We start from the raw sequence: 16,065 nt of genomic DNA, 5'->3' as shown, positions 1-16,065 counted from the left end.
ATTTCTGAATTCCTTTCTCTCGTTTTACGTTACCATTCTTACACCACCGTATGCATACGGCGGAAGTCAGCTAAAATATATATTTTAAATAATAAAATATATATATAGAATATATATTTTATATAATAAAATTTTTATTAAGAAGAAGAAAAGTAAACCTTTTTAAACTGAGGGAAAATATACCAATGATTATTTGTTATGGATCTCATTGTATACCAGATTGTCAGTTTGGCCCTCCGGTTGTAATATGACCAAGCTGTGAGCTGAGCTTACTCTTGAGCATGCAACGTACAGTTGGTCATGTGAAAAGTAATCTTGTCTCAAATCTCACTTGGATTGCTGCTGTCATAATCGGTTCGACTTTCATGGGTTGCTTCAATTACGACAGTATTTGCAAGACTTGTTCTGTTGAAGTGACATTCGGCATCTGTCAAGCGTTGTAAGCATACAACCGGTTTCATTGATAACTTTACATCCAGCTTTTGAGAGTTTAAACCTTCATAAACATCAAAGTGTCCACTACTGAAATCGTCACCTGTGAATCTAATATGTTTCAGCAGCATTGGCGGTTGTCGAAAGGTGTAAAATATTTGGACATTTCGGTACACTTGAAAGCGACAACCGAACAATTCATCAACTAACATGCAGAACCATAGGTGAAGGGCTTAAGCATTTCACTCTTCTAGTGCTCCTGTGTAGTATAATTATCTCCTGTACCATCATCAGTTCATACCTTGAACCTGTCCCAGTCAATTAATAAATAAGACACAATGTTCCTCCGGATATCAAGAGTGAGCCTGATATGGCCGTGCAATGTGTAACACAGAGAATGGAAAAGGCAGGTGCCATCTCCGGGAATGGAAACCACTCGGTAAGTGACAGTTCTTTGATCGATGGTGATCACCTCGATAGACATGTTAATGGGGGTACGGTTGAAACGATAAAGGACATGGGTACCTGAACAATGTAAAGTAAGTCTAAAATACCTACACAATAACTATAATCGTAATAAACAAACAATAAAAAACAGAGAAACCGTGGATTAAATAAAAATGCTGCAGTTATCAACAGAGAGACGTGAATCCCGTGGCGAAGCAGGGAAGGGAATGAAGAGACCGGAGCGACGGACGGCCTTATCTAGGCAGGCAGCCAACAACATGGGAGGCGTTGGGATGGGGGACCCAACGCCGCCTCACACGGCGACCAAGCTGCAGGCTATGGACGTATATATGTACGTAAGTAGGATTCAGTTAGCGTTGGGAACCTGCCTACCAAATTTCTTGAAGATGGGCCCATAAGTAACATAGACCGTTGGAAAGTTATGGCGGCTGAAAGTGGCGTCATACCACCAAAATAAGTACGTACATCAATTTCGGTTAGTGCAGGGAAGCCGCCTACCAAATTTCGTAAAGATGGAGCCATGAATAAGCAAGTTAAACATGGCGGAAGTTGTCGACCGTTACGGATAGAATTTAGAAATGAAACCTACTTAACTTTTGTAAGTAAGCTGCAAGGAATGAGCCTGCCAAATTTCAGCCTTCTACCTACACGGGAAGTTGGAGAATTAGTGATGAGTGGCTAAGTAAGTCTGACGTTGGAAAGGTAAATATGGTGGCCAACAGTGGCGTCATACCACCGAAATAAGTACGTACATCGGTTTCGGTTAGCGCAAGGAAGCCGCATACCGAACTTCGTGAAGATGGGGCCATAAATAAGAAAGTTCAACATGGCGGACGTTGTCGACCATTATGACCGTTACATGTAGGATTTAGAAATGAAACCTACTTAACTTTTGTAAGTAAGCTGTAAGGAATAAGCCTGCCAAATTTCACCCTTCTACCTACACGAGAAGTTGGAGAATTAGTGATGAGTGAGTGAGTGAGTGCTTTGCCTTTTATTTGTATAGACTAGCAAAATACCCGCGCTTTGCAGTGAAGAAGTAGTGTGTTAAAGACGTAATGAAAAAGAAAAGGAAACATTTTGAAAATAACTTAACATGATTGTCAATGTAATTGTTTTGTCACTGTTGTGAGTGATGAGTGTTGCTGTCATATATATATATATATATGTATATATATATATATATATATATACACACACACACACACACACACACACATAAACATATATATATATATATACATATCTATACATATATACATATAGACAAATACACATATATATATATATACATCCAAATATATATGTACAGTAATCCCTCGCTATATCGCGCTTTGACTTTCGCGGTTTCACTCTATCGCGGATTTTAAATGTAAGCATATCTAAATATATATCATGGATTTTTCGCTGGTTCGCCGCTTTCTGCGGACAATGGGTCTTTTAATTTAGGTTACATGCTTCCTCAGTTTGATTGCCCAGTTGATTTCATACAAGGGACGCTATTGGCGGATGGCTTAGAAGCTACCCAATCAGAGCATGTATTACATATTAACTAAAACTCCTCAATGTTATAAGATATGCTTCCCGCCGTGCTTGTTTGCTTCTCTCTATCTTTCTCACTCTCTCTGCCTGACGGAGGGGGTGTGAGCAGAGGGGCTGTTTGCACAGAAGACACGGACGCTCCTCTACAAAATGGCGCTTTATCGTGGTGCTTCTGTATACTTAAAAGCAAGTATTGATTTTTTGATTGTTTGCTTTTCTTAGCGAGCGTTCTCTCTGACATTCTCTGCTCCTGACAGCGCTCTTTTGAAGATAAGATATGTTTGCGTTCTTTTAATTGTGAGAAAGAACGGTCATCTCTGTCTTGTCATGGAGCACAGTTTAAACGTTTGGCTAAAGGGTGTTATTTCATGTCTAGAGGGCTCTAATAATGTTAACAGGGTGGGAGAGTTTATAAGGGCTTAAAATATATAAAAATAACCATACAAACATATGGTTTCTACTTCGCGGATTTTCACCTATGGCGGGGGTCTGGAACGCAACCCCGCGATCGAGGAGGGATTACTGTATATATATATATATATATATATATATATATATACAGATATAGATATAGATATATAGATATGACAACAACACTCATATCAAAGACAAAACAATTACATTAACAATCATGTTACGTTATTTTTAAAATTTTTCCTTTTCTTTTTCATAACTTCTTTAACACACTACTTCTCCGCTGTGAAGCGCGGTTATTCTGCTAATATATATACTAGCAGAATACCCGCGCTTCGCAGCGGAGAAGTGGTGTGTTACAGAAGTTATGAAAAAGAAAAGGGAACATTTTAAAAATAATGTAGCATGAGTGTCAATATACAGTAATTGTTTTGTGAGTGTTAGGAGTGTTGTTGCATCAAGGATTTGATTATCATTATTTCTTTCAATCAGGTTCGTATTTGTAGGATGTGTTCAAGTTACATTCCGTGTTTGTCAATCGTTGTAAAGATTTCATTCATCGATTCGTTTCTTACTGCATCAATAAACAGCTCGTCTTCCTCTTTATCTGAGACGTGACACACTGCATGCACGGGGTTTTTTTTAACACTGTCTTCCTTTAGCGGGACATTGACTTTTTCCACCATGTGCTTTGTTTCCGCAGTAGCTGCACTCCGCCTCCCACGGGCATCGAGCAGAAGTCTATTATAATATATGGACAAAAAAATAGGTTCCAGTTATGACCATTACGTGTAGAATTTCAAAATGAAACCTGCCCAACTTTTGTAAGTAAGCTGTAAGGAATGAGCCTGCCAAATTTCAGCCTTCTACCTACACGGGAAGTTGGAGAATTAGTGATGAGTCAGTCAGTGAGTGAGTCAGTGAGGGCTTTGCCTTTTATTAGTATAGATATACAGTATACGTAGTTCCTTGACTTACGAGTTTAATTCATTCCGTGACTCGTAACTCAAATTACTCGTATTTCAAATCAATTTTCCCCATTGAAATGAAATGAATCCGTTCGCATCCCCAAAAGACGCCTTTTTGTTACATGTTTTTAAATAAAAAAAATGTACTTATAAATAACAAATATTGTATAAAAAAAAAATAAAATAGAATGTACTGTAAAAAACTGCTTTTATTAAGTATAAAGTACAGCATTTACCTTGGAGATCAGATGACTTGAAGATGCTAACAGAGGTGGAGGAGAAAGGCTGAACTGAATAACTGAATCTTATTTGCTGATTTTTGCCCTTTTTGCCACGCCTTCCTCACTTTCATCTGCAGTGGTTTTTTTTGTGACTTAAAGGCTCTGGGGTTTTTACGAATGATAAACGAGCAACATTTTAATCTTGCAGAAGCCGCTCGCATTGACACACAGTGCGAGGGTTAGCCTATCATTCATGGGTTTGTGGCCATTCTCCTTGGCATCTTCTTCCAGAAGAGTCCTGTCTCATCACAGTTAACGACTTGCTGGGGGATGTATCCTTCGGCTGCTATAATTCCAGCAAAAATTTTGAGGTAATCCACAGCTTACTTCATATCTGCGCTCGCTGCCTCACCATTCTGGACAATGGTGTGAATGCCAGTCCTCTTTTAAAAATTATCAAACCAGCACAAACTGATTTTAAACAGCTCGCCCAATGCCTTATCTGTCGAAGTACCTGGGGTCTGCTGCAGCAAATCAGCGTAAATAGCTTGTGCCTTCTCACAGATTATAGCCTCCGTCACAGTATCTCCTGCAAGCTGCTTCTCCGTCAACCACACCATCAGCAGCTTCTCCATATTTTCATGGATAGATGTCCTCTATTTAGAAATTATTTTAACGCCCTTGGCTGGCGTTATAGTCTTTATCAACTCCTTCTGCTTCACTATGGTACAGATTATAAAAGTGCTACACTCGTACTGCTTCTCCAAGTCGACTACACGCACACCTTGGTCATGTTTTTCGATAATTTCTTTCTTTAATTCAATGCACATCATCTGCTTCTCCATCTCAGCACTCACTTTCTTCAGACCCATGGTTGGAAAAAACACAAAGTTTTTCAAAATACTTTAACTGCAAGCACAAATGCAAGCACTGCAAGCTAACCGCTTAAAGTGAACGAGTGAGACGCGGGATGCTGGGCGAATGTTGAGGCATTGACTGTGGCGTTCTGAAGCCGACTCGTAACCCGAATTTTAGCTCTCAACTCAAAGCAAAAAATCAGATGATAGACGGCTCGTATCTCAAAAAAACTCGTTAGTTGGGACACTCGTAAGTCAAGGCACGACTGTATATATCTATACTAATAAAAGGCAAAGCCCTCACTGTCTGACTGACTGACTCACTCACTCATCACTAATTCTCCAACTTCCCGTGTAGGTAGAAGGCTGAAATTTGGCAGGCTCATTCCTTACAGCTTACTTACAAAAGTTAAGCAGGTTTCATTTCGAAAGTCTACGTGTAACGGTCATAACTGGAACCTACTTATGTACATATATACGGCCATAGCCTGCAGCTCAGTCGCCGTATGAGGCGGAGTTGAGTCCCGCATCATTACGCCTCCCACGTAATTGAGTGCCTGCCCATATAAGGCCATCCATCAGCAGCAATCCAATAGACACGCTGACGGTAAATATTCGCGGGTGAAGGACTGTGCTTATGCAAAGGAAGATGAGATGGTCAGGGATACCGTTTGGCACAAACTCAGCGAAAGTGCGAGAGAAACTTAAGTGCCAAGTTTTAGCTAAAATTAAATAAATCCGTGGATATCGCAAGATCGTACAAGATAGCACAACCACAGCTGAGAACCTTCGATGCATGTACTCCGAGCAGCTCACGTGAACTGACTGTGAACACAGTACGCAGAGAACAAGCAAGAGCTCCAAAGCGCGCTGAACAAAAAACGCATTACGCAATTGAAAAGGCAGCAAAAGAATATGAAGCGAGTGACGCATACAAGCATATTCATAAGTGCAGCTACTGCGGAAACAAAGCACACGGTGGAAAAAGTCAATGTCCAGCTAAAGGAAGACAGTGTAAAAAATGTGGTAAATTGAACCAATTCGCTATAGTTTGCAGGACTGGGATATGTAAACCCATGCATGCAGTGTGTGATGTCTCAGATAAAGAGGAAGACGAACTGTTTATTGATGCAGTAAGAGAGGAACAACCCTCTGAAGCTGAACAAGCCTTTGAGGACATATCAAGAGGAAAGCAAGGTGTAAAGCTTAAGTTTAAATTACGTTCATAGACACGCTGCTGCTAAATGTTCGCAGGCAAATCCACAACTTAATACCGGGAATGCCCGTTAAACATCTTAGATTCACAAGTTGGGTAGTGATCATTTTGATGAATGAAACCTGTTATCTTTACAACGGTTGACAACGAAGATGAGATGGTCAGGGATATTACGTTATTTTTAAAATGTTTCCTTTTCTTTTTCATAACTTCTTTAACACACTACTTCTCCGCTGAGAAGCGCGGGTATTTTGCTAGTATGCTTATATTACACTTACACAAACACACACCCACCCACACCCATATACAGTATAAATTTTTTAAATTTTATTTTATCCACTCTATCATTATGCTATTACATAATTGCCACTTTCTAGTAGCTATGAACATCTTTCAAAATTTGGTAGGGCATGAGACAGGACCTGGTGCTCACAAACTGATCTTTTGCAATACTTCACACATCCAGGATGCCAATGGAATGGAAATACCAGGGAAGAGAGAATCAGTGAGGTAGTACCTCCCCTGGGATGCTAGAGGGCATCCCACCTGAGCACACTGGGATTTGGAATTTGATACATCCCTGTTGGGTTCTGAAGGGACCACCAGGGGAAGATGTAGAACCCTATACAGGATTTCCACCACACCTGGGAATGATTTCAGGTAACACTGATGAGCCACCTGGAGCACTCCCAAGAGCAGAGTAAAAGGAGCCACCTCATTCGAGGAGCCACAGTCGGGAGGAAATGGACAAACTGGCCGGGAAAGGAGTGGAGGCGAAACAAGGAAAAGGAGGGAAGTAAAGAAAGAAGGAAGGAAGGAAAGGGTACAGTATTGTATCATGCTTGGGAACTGTGATACTGTGGGGAACGAGACAAAATCATTAACCACGTGAATAAACGTGTCTTGTGTGCTGAAGTTCTGTATTGCTTGTGTCCAGGATTTGAGGAGCTGTACGCCCCCCTGCTGTCCACAAGTAGTATCCCATATGGGTCTTCCTGGCCATCTGCTAGCAGAAGACACGGTTTAAATAATTCTTGTGGCGAACCCAACACAGCAGCGCAAGGAGCACAGGCACAACAGCAGCGGCACATGCAAAAAGGCACTGAAGCATGCCAAAGCACCACTTCCACCCACAATGGGTAGAAGGGCCAGGCAAGGAGTGAGGGTTGTGACGAGAACGCCGACACATGAATCAACGCAGCTGTCAGGGAAGAAAAATACCATACGAGGGGACAGAGAAGGACGTGATTGCAGCTTGTGGGATTGTTGCATGCCATGAGCGTTTCTTGTCATATGTTCACCCTTACCTCCCGAGAACCGAACACTCATGTGGCTTGACGTCAGTGCAAGCTTGGAGAACTCGAGCTGCAAAAATCCCACTCCGCTACTCGCACAGGGGAAGCAGACACCTGCTTGGAGGACCCAGAGAGTTGCCGGAGCAGAACGTTGCCCCTGTATTGCCTGGACCGGTATGCAGATGGTGAGTGGTCTTGCCGCACTCCTCAATGCACGTAAAAGGGTGGAGGGCATGTGTCGGCACTTCAGGAGTGTTTCATGAAGCTTGTGGCAGTATTCTCCACCCCATGCAGATGCAGCGGTAAAGGTGAGTAATTACTGTACTGTAAATAAACCCGGGGCCGGCTTGTATGTGCTGGCACCGAAAGAACCCCGCCCCAAGTGCCAGTAGCAGTCTCACAAAAGTCAAAAGGGGTGTTGACAGCACGTGGTCTATATGTATGCCATAGAGAGACTCAGGCTGCACCTCTGAGTATAAAGAGGACCCACAGGGGAAAAACTGAGTCCCCAAGCAGTGCAACACGTGAGCTAGTGTAGTGTGCTCATGTGGGTTGGAGGACTGGTCTCTATGGGGGTGATGTGACAGCCCGACTTTAGCTGGGCATAAAGTAGCACAGGCGTTCCCGAAATGTTTTCAGGTCTGTAGAGCACAGATACGAGGTGGGGAGCAGTGGTGTTACAAGTGCCATCGAGTCGGCCACAGGTAGAGGTGCTGTCCTGATAGGGTCAGCATAGATGTCTAGAAAGGGCATCAGCATGGTGCCTCAATGTCCCCCGGAAGTGCTGTTAGAACTAGGTCAACGAGCACCTGGAACAGTTCCAGGTGCTTTATAAAAGGAGCCAGCAGCCACTACTCCAGGAGCCAGAGTTGGGAGGGGATGGACAAAGCTTGTGAGGTGGTGTGGAGGCAGAATCTTAGAGAGAGAGAGAGAGAGAGAGAGAGAAAGAAGAGGACTGTTCTGTGTTTTATGTACTGTGATGGGGGGAGCAAAGAAAAGTGCTCCCATGTTTTAAATAAAACTTGTGTACTGGACTAGAACTTGTTTTTGCCGGTCTGTGTCGGGTTAAGGGGACTGTACATGCCCCAGTGATCCACAACATATAAATGAATTAAGGAAGAGAGCTTGTAGATTAATATAAAATTTGTCTTAACTTATACATTGTTTTGTGTTCTGAACGTTGATACGTTCAACAAAAAAAAAATTGAGTATGTACAATATGACACAAAAAATTTGGAGAAAGGATAGGAACAAAAGTGTATAGACAGGGGTATCAGAAGGTATTCACACCCCTTTACTTTCCACATATTTATTATATTGTAAATTTAACTTTAAATAGATAAATTTAAAATTTTCATCCATCAAACTGCATTCAATCACCTATATTGACAAGGTGAAAACATGTTTTCAGAAAGGTTTGCAAATGTGTTAAACGGGTCAGGAAGGTGACCAAGAACCCAATGATCAATCCAACAAAGCTTCAAAAGACCTCTACCGAGTTGGAAAAACCTGTCAGAAAGACAACCATCTCAGTAGCACTTCATCAATCAAGCATTTATGTTAGAGTGGCTATAAGTCTTTATTGAGTAAAAGGTATATGTCAATTTAAAGAATTTCAAGAGCATAAGGAACAAGATTCTTTGGCCTGAAAACACTAAGCAGAACTCCAAGCACTATGTCTAGCAAAGTCCAGGCACTGCTCATCATCTGCCTAAAACCATCCCTAAAGTGAAGATTGGTGGTCACATCATCATTCTTTGGGATTGCTTCTCAGTGGCTGAGACAGGGAGTCTGGAATAGGTTTTCTTAAAGGAACTCTTTATATTTCATTGCATTCATCCCTCCCTCAGTTCTGACCAGAGTGAAGTCAACCTCAGATTGGGGCGACAGTTTACCTTTCACAGTGACAATGACCCAAAGCTTACAGCCAAGACATTGCTGCAGTAGATTCTGGACCAGTTTCTGACCGTACCAGCCAAAGCCCAGATGTAAACCCCATAGAATAGTTATGGAGAGACCTGAAGATAGCATTTTATATACATGTCTCATCCAATCTAACAGAATTTAAGAGAATACGCCAGGAAACATGAGATACACTGCCTTAACAAACTTAACAAAGAAGACCAGAAGCTGTAATTGCTGCTAAAGGGATTTCTAGAAAGTACTGAACTAAGGGTCTGAATATTAATATGAATAAAAGATTTCAGTTGTTGATTTTGAATATATTTGCAGACCTCTCAGAACATGTTTTCATTTTGTTATTTTATTGGGATTAGATTGATGGGCAGAAATGGCAAATTTATACATTTAAAGTGAAATCTACAACACAATAATGTGTGCAGAAACTGAAGGAGTCTAAATTCTTTCTGAATCTATTGTACTGTATATCGAATTCTATCTAGCAAATCAAAGAGCTTAAAAAAAGAACATGAAAACAAAACTTAATGTCTCTCCTGCAGACATGATAAAAACCACTACTAAAACTGCAAAATAAATATTTGCTAAACACAGAAAGGTTTAAAAAGTAAAAGAAAAAATAAACTAAAACACAGTTATGGTTTTTGTGATACAATTACTTTTTCAACATTTCTGGAATATCTAAAGATAATCAGCTTTGTTCTCTCCTTAGGTTATACTGGGGCATAGGCAGCACCTGGCTGAGAGATAAAAGGCTGGAAAAAAAGAAAACCCTTACAGCTCACAAAAGATGACAGGAAAGCAAGATTATTTTAGCATATGTCACCATGACAACATGTTTTGAGTCACAATAGAAACTCAGACAGAGGCCAAAATGCATACAGAGGCAACACAGGCTGCAATGATGCACAGACAAGATATGAAGAAGTATATACATCAATGTCCTAAACCCAGTTTTCTAATAAAGTAATATCAGATGCCACAGTATAACCTGGAAGCAACAAAAGACAAGACTCAACAGGATAGCAGTGCACAATGCATTCACACCGGAGCAGTTTTCAGATACCAGTCTACCAGTCTTTAGACAGTCACAGAAAACAAGAGTCCCTATTCAAGACCTTAAAACATAGTTCCAGTCTCCAAAGAAGGCAACACATTTGGGAATGAAAACAGGGCTCAAGAACTACACAAAAGTGTCAAAAATATACACTGCATCAGCATGCCAAACAAGTATGCTTATTGGCTTGAAATTTAAACTCACAAGAGAAAATTAGATGTTGTTATCAATTTGGTATCATCTGGTAAGGCTTCAAGTTTAATGCCAGCAAAGTCAAAACAGGGTTGAAAACACAGAAATACAGTCATATGAAAAAGTTTGGGAACCCCCTCTTAATTTTTTGGATTTTTGTTTATCATTGGCTGAGCATTCAAAGCAACAACTTCATTTTAATATATGACATGTCTTTTGAAAACAGTAGTATTTCAGCAGTGACATTAAGTTTATTGGATTAACAGAAAATATGCAATATACATAATAACAAAATTAGACAGGTGCATAAATTTGGGCACCCCAACAGAGATATTACATCAATACATAGTTGAGCCTCCATTTGCAAATATACCAACCTCTAGACGCCTCCTATAGCCTTTGATGAGTGTCTGGATTTTGGATGGAAGTATTTTTGACCATTCTTCCATACAAAATCTCTCTAGTTCAGTTAAATTTGATGGCTGCCGAGCATGGACAGTAGAGCTGCAACTAATGATTAATTTGATAGTCGATTAATCGTTCAATTTGTGTTCCGATTAGTCATGATTATTTCATGCCTGACTATTTTGATGCCTGCGACCTTTGGTTGCACATCCTGTTCTGGGATCCAGTGTATGTTTTACCTCATCTACTCACATCTGTCCACCTGTGAATGTCACCCTGATGTCTCTGCATTAACATGATTAAAATTAATAATAATCAAATTAAAATAACAACCAGTGAAACATATGAATTTGAAAATAATCAAATGTTTTACATTAGTGTAACCATCACAATAAAAAATAAATACATTAAACAACACAAACTAAAGTGCACAGTCTTTAAACAAAAAAAGTGCATTTAACTTAACCAAAAATGGCCGCTGGTGTGTCTTAAAGTCCAAAAGTTTAAATAAAGCTTCGACACAAGTGAAATAAAACAATAATATACAGTTTATAAAATATTTAGATTCATATATTCCTGATTGCACTGCAGGAACGTGAGCATTTCGACATGCTCTGATGTGAGGCTGCCTCTCTTCTTTGAGACAATGTTCCCAGCTGCTGAGAAGAGATGCTCAGAGGTAGCAGGAATACACAAGAATGACTTTGCAGACAGAGAAAGATATTTTAATCATCACACTCTGAAGGAAAAGTGTTGTAGTTTATCATATCATGTACTATATTATGCCAAAATAAAAAAAGGACTAAAATATGTAAGAAGCTAGTTACTGATAAAACTCCAAAATATAAGTTACCTAACATTAGTTAGAGATGGTTTACTATTCATATGAACTCAAATATTATACGAAAAAAGAAGAAAAAAAACTAGGATGGCTCAGTTACTCCTATTCACTCGTTTACTATAGCTACAATCACATTAGCAAACATAACTGAAATTATATTCACTTAACCCTTAAACCGCCGCAACCGGCTAGAGTTGATTTCCAGTGCATTTTGGAAGCACGCCGAAGCCGAGAATATGTGGCGACATAAATTCGGCGAGGTACATTCATTTAACTCTGCAACCAGCTAAAGTTGTTTCTCAATGCAATTTGCCAGCATGCCAGAGCCGAGTATATTTGGCGATGTATATTTATTGAATGATGTAAGCAGCTGTAGTCGTGTCTCAGTGCAATTTGCCAGCATGCAGGGGACGAGTATATTCGGCAACATACATTCATTGAACCCCGCAACCAGCTATATTTGCTTCACAGAGCAATTTGGCAGCATGCCAGAGCTGATCAGTCAGTGCCGTACATGCATTGAGCAGCCAGCTCATGAGCACTGTCAGCCCCAGCAGAACAGCAGCCTCACTATCTCTGGGATTCAGCGGCTGCACTAGAATAGCCTGCAATCATCAGCGTTTACCTCTGTGTGTTTCATTGCAGCCAGTTCAAGAGCAGTAGGCTCGGTGATTTACTCAATTTGATCAGTTGGCTTCAGTTGCACCTTGAACATATAATAATAGATTGTTGCAGTAGTTTTTCTTTTACAGCTTTTACAGTTCATGTGCAGTGTGTAAAATGATCAGTGTTGCAGTAATTGTGATGCTCTTTGCATGAGAAAAAAATGTGCTCCTTTAAAATTTCACCTTTCCTTTGTGAATTGTGACGTTTACTTAAAAACTGCAGCTAAAAAGTATTTGGCATCCACGGGTGCATTAACCCCCAAGTATGTGTTGATTTAAGGGTTCTCTACCATTGTCGAAACCTTGATATACACATTATAGTACAAACATCAACGTTAACACGTGACACTCGCTTTACTCGCTAAACTTACCTCTCAAGAGACGGTGGCATCACAGCTCCAGGATGCTTGCGTTTCAGATTCTCATCCATCACAGTGCTACTGCCATGAAAAGAAAGCTCCGCTTTGCATAATCTGCATTCAACTTTTTTTCTTTTTTAGTGAAGTGCTCCCACACTTTAGAAAGTTTCTGTCTCAATTTTTATCCATCGCCTTCCCCCTCCTCTATCCGACTCGCCAGTGCAACTATGCTTACTTTCCTCTACATTCTTCTTTGTTGGTAGGACTGTGTGTAGTCTTGACAAACAATAACAAACGATACTGCCTACAGACATTCATGTAGTTCATTGCAGTTACAAAAACCAATGTGGTTCTTTGTGACTGGAGCCTCCATTGAAGTTTATGTTTATGACGTGTCGTCAATAAAAAATTCGTGGCAACAATTTTTTTTAGTCGATGTCATCGATTATGCCGACTAAACATCACAGCCCTAATGGACAGCTAGATTCAAATCATCCCATAGATTTTCAATAATATTCAAGTCAGGGGACTGTGACGGCCATTCCAGAACATTGTACTTCTCCCTCTGCACGAATGCCTTTGTGAATTTGGGAGGCAAGTAAAAGAACCAAAAGAAGGTAAATCCACACTAGGCCAGGGGGTGGTGGGGTGCAGTAAACCTTTCTCTTTTATCTCGGCACAGCAGACACAGCAAACTCTGCTGATGTTTCCGGTCCCGCCATGATGAAGTCACTTCTGCTTCTCGCTACAAGAATGACACTTCCGGTTCCGTCCCCAAGAACTTCACTTCCAGTTCCTGCTCTAGATGACATCACTTCTGCCGACCAGCCATAAAAAAACCCAACCACCTCTTTGCAATCAGTTCTGTTGTAGACTCAATCTGTACAATTCTGTGCAGCCAAAACTTCATTTTTGCACACTGAATCAAGAATATGGGTGGTTGCCCCAAACTTCTTTTGGTGTCAAGGTCTATTTATTTCACATTGGCGAAGTTGGCAGGATGTTTGCCTCCTTGTCGGACCAGTAGCAGAACATGAAAAAGACCTTGCCACCCAACCAGGATATTCAACCTGTAAAGGATCAGGTAGGGGAGTACTGTTCCTGAGTTGGGGAGAGTCACTGTGGGTAAGGAGAACCCGGGGTGAGCTTCGACCCAGGGATCTAGAATAGGCCACTGGGCACGTAGACAAGGGGCCTTACGGACTACAGCCGGACTCGCAGGGGGACAAATTGGGGACTTATTATGGGCTCTCAGGAAAAGGGACCACTCCATAAAACCCCACAAAGGGAAAATCCTTTGAGAAAGGTGGGAGTGCCCCAGGCCTGCACGCAAGGGCAATATTCCAGTGGGAATGCAATCCCTCTTTGCCAACTGCTCCTCCATGCTTTCAGCCTATGGGCTAAAATCGGGTGCTGGCTAAGACCAGATCAAAATAACAACCAACAGATGGTGGAGCAGATAGCCTGCTCTTTTCTATTAAGAGCCCTCCCAAAAAAATCTCACCCAGCCAGTCTGCAGAGAACCAACTAAGAACATGTTCTCTCTGATAGACAGCACAGAAAATATAACAAACAAGACCTACTTGGGAGAACCAGAACGGGACCGGTGTGAAACTTGACATACCTGCTCTCTACATATGATGGCAACAGTTTTCTTGCGGCAACAAAGGAGTTTGTGGAGAGACAGAGAGGAAGGGGTAGCGCACTCTTGCTAATCCTCTGGCCTCTCCCCATAAGGGAGTGGTAATACTAAATGGATTTAAAGTACCAGCCTTATTTGATTCTGGCAGTAACATTTCAGTTGTTGTTAGCCACTTGGTGTTACTGCGATGATGGCTTAAAATGAAGACCAGTCTAACTTGTGTACATGGGGACATTTGCCAGTATATCTCTGTCTCCTGCTACATTAGCTATGACGGGACTGTGAAAACACCGGTGGTAGCAGTTATAAAAAATCCTCCGTTCCCGGTGATACTGGACCAAGACTGGTCAGAAAATAAAAGCAGTCACCATCTCCTGAACAAACACTGGGCCTGGTAATGGACACTTAAAGAGCATCCGCAGCTGCCTCCACACTGGCACACTGGTCAGCCTCTAACAGTGACATGGAAACTCCTGGGACATCACATGTCAATGCGTCATCTTCAGACCCCCTTAACACTAGAATTACCAGACCCTACAAGAAAACTCGTAAATCCGACCCACCTTAAATCCATTCGCACCTCTCCGTCAGCGTCTTTTGTCCTGTAAATGTGCTGATTAACACTAGAATTACCAGAGCCTACAAAAAAACTTGTAAATCCGTCCCATCTTAAATCGCTTCTTGAAATCGTTCACAGCTCTCCACAGCGTCTTTTGTCATCTAAATGTGCTGATAAAAATCAGGCTGCAAGCAGCCGGCTATTCCATCCCCCCACCAACTTAGAACGTGCACAAACTTCTCCCAGCTCATGCCTTGATTGATTTTCTGGGAGTGAAATGGAGTTTTAGAGTGGAAATAATAGATTGTTGTTTGGAACACACGTATTTCATGTCTGTTCCGTTTCTACAGTAATCTGTGTAAACACATTGTTAAAACATAAACGTTTTTTATATTCTACTAGTAGATGACAAAATGTAGGCATAAACTATATAATGTATGAAGCCTGAAGTATCCAAGAAATACTTTCACAAAAGGTACAAATCTAACACAACAATTGCGCTTTTACTCAAAAATATAACTGCAGAAACAAAAAGCCGCCTTAACATGCGACTTTGACAGCCATTTATTATGACTGCCTCAGTGGCGCAATAGAATCAGCTGCCGACTGGAAATCAAAAGGTCGCAAGTTCGATCCAACACCACTCCGTTTTGAGAAGTAAACTGCTCTTAGTCTTACTATTTTAGAATAAAAACACACATTTGATTTCAGTCTGTAACAGCCGGTGTAATTTATGATACTTGTAAAGGTTAGCTTTAGTTTTTTATTTTTTTTTAGTCAGTTTTATTATCTCAGCCGTGTTCATGAGCCCAAACACACCCCACCCCCGCATCTGACACTGCTGTTTTAACATAAGACGCGCTGTAACAGAGGTAAACTCAGCTCCCTTCTATATCAGAGCAAGAATGCACATACCATTGCTTGCATACTAAAGTGTCAGCGGGCACTTTTCGTGGCATTACACACATTTTTGAGCATGCCCTCTGCACACTACTTGTGACTTTAGGCTTTAGAA

The 16,065-nt window shown here is 41.1% G+C and overlaps 1 protein-coding gene across 1 annotated transcript in view; it reads right to left on the bottom strand.

The window, feature by feature from the left end:
• LOC120532052 (protein unc-13 homolog B-like) overlaps positions 1-16,065 on the bottom strand; it is an 812,076-nt gene that overhangs the window by 762,895 nt on the left and 33,116 nt on the right. The gene's annotated exons all lie outside the window — the stretch shown is intronic.

This window comes from Polypterus senegalus, chromosome 7, assembly GCF_016835505.1.
Source record: "Polypterus senegalus isolate Bchr_013 chromosome 7, ASM1683550v1, whole genome shotgun sequence".
NCBI lineage: Eukaryota > Metazoa > Chordata > Cladistia > Polypteriformes > Polypteridae > Polypterus > Polypterus senegalus.
The sequence above is the reverse complement of the archived record's forward strand: the minus strand, read 5'-3'. Positions and strand labels throughout refer to the sequence as shown.